Genomic DNA, 706 nt, shown 5'->3' on the forward strand with positions numbered 1-706 from the left:
CGAATGGTAAAAAAATCCCATAAACACACTCCTAAAATTTGTTAAAAGCCTTCCCAAAAGAGTTGAAGCTGTTATAACTGCAAAGGGTGGACCGACGTCATATTAAACCCTATGGATTAAGTAACTGAACTGAACTTACTGAAGTGAATGTGAATGTGAGTCAAGGCAGGTGACCCAATACTTTTGGCAGTATAGTGTATGTCTGGGGCCCTTGAGCAAGGCACCTAACCCCTCACTGCTCTGGGTTAGTGTGTAAATCACCTCACTGAGTGCTGTGTGTGTTCACTAATTCGGTTAAATTGGGTTAAATGCAGAGAATGAATTTCCCTCATGGGATCAAACAAGTATATATACTTATACTATCTTCCCTCACTGGTACATACCCATATTGTGTGCCATGCCATCTTCCTCACTGGTACATACCCATATTGTGTGCCATGCCATCTTCCTCACTGGTACAGTACATACCCATATTGTGTGCCATGCCATCTTCCTCACTGGTACATACCCATATTGGGTGCCATGCCATCTTCCTCACTGGTACATACCCATATTGTGTGCCATGCCATCTTCCTCACTGGTACATACCCATATTGTGTGTCATGCCATCTTCCTCACTCAGGGTCTTGACCACGTGTCCACTCTCGTGTGCCACCTCACAGGTGTACTGGCCGTCCTTCCTCTCCTCAGGTGAGACGGTGAGCAC

The sequence above is a fragment of the Sardina pilchardus genome, chromosome 9 (assembly GCF_963854185.1).
Source record: "Sardina pilchardus chromosome 9, fSarPil1.1, whole genome shotgun sequence".
Lineage (NCBI taxonomy): Eukaryota > Metazoa > Chordata > Actinopteri > Clupeiformes > Clupeidae > Sardina > Sardina pilchardus.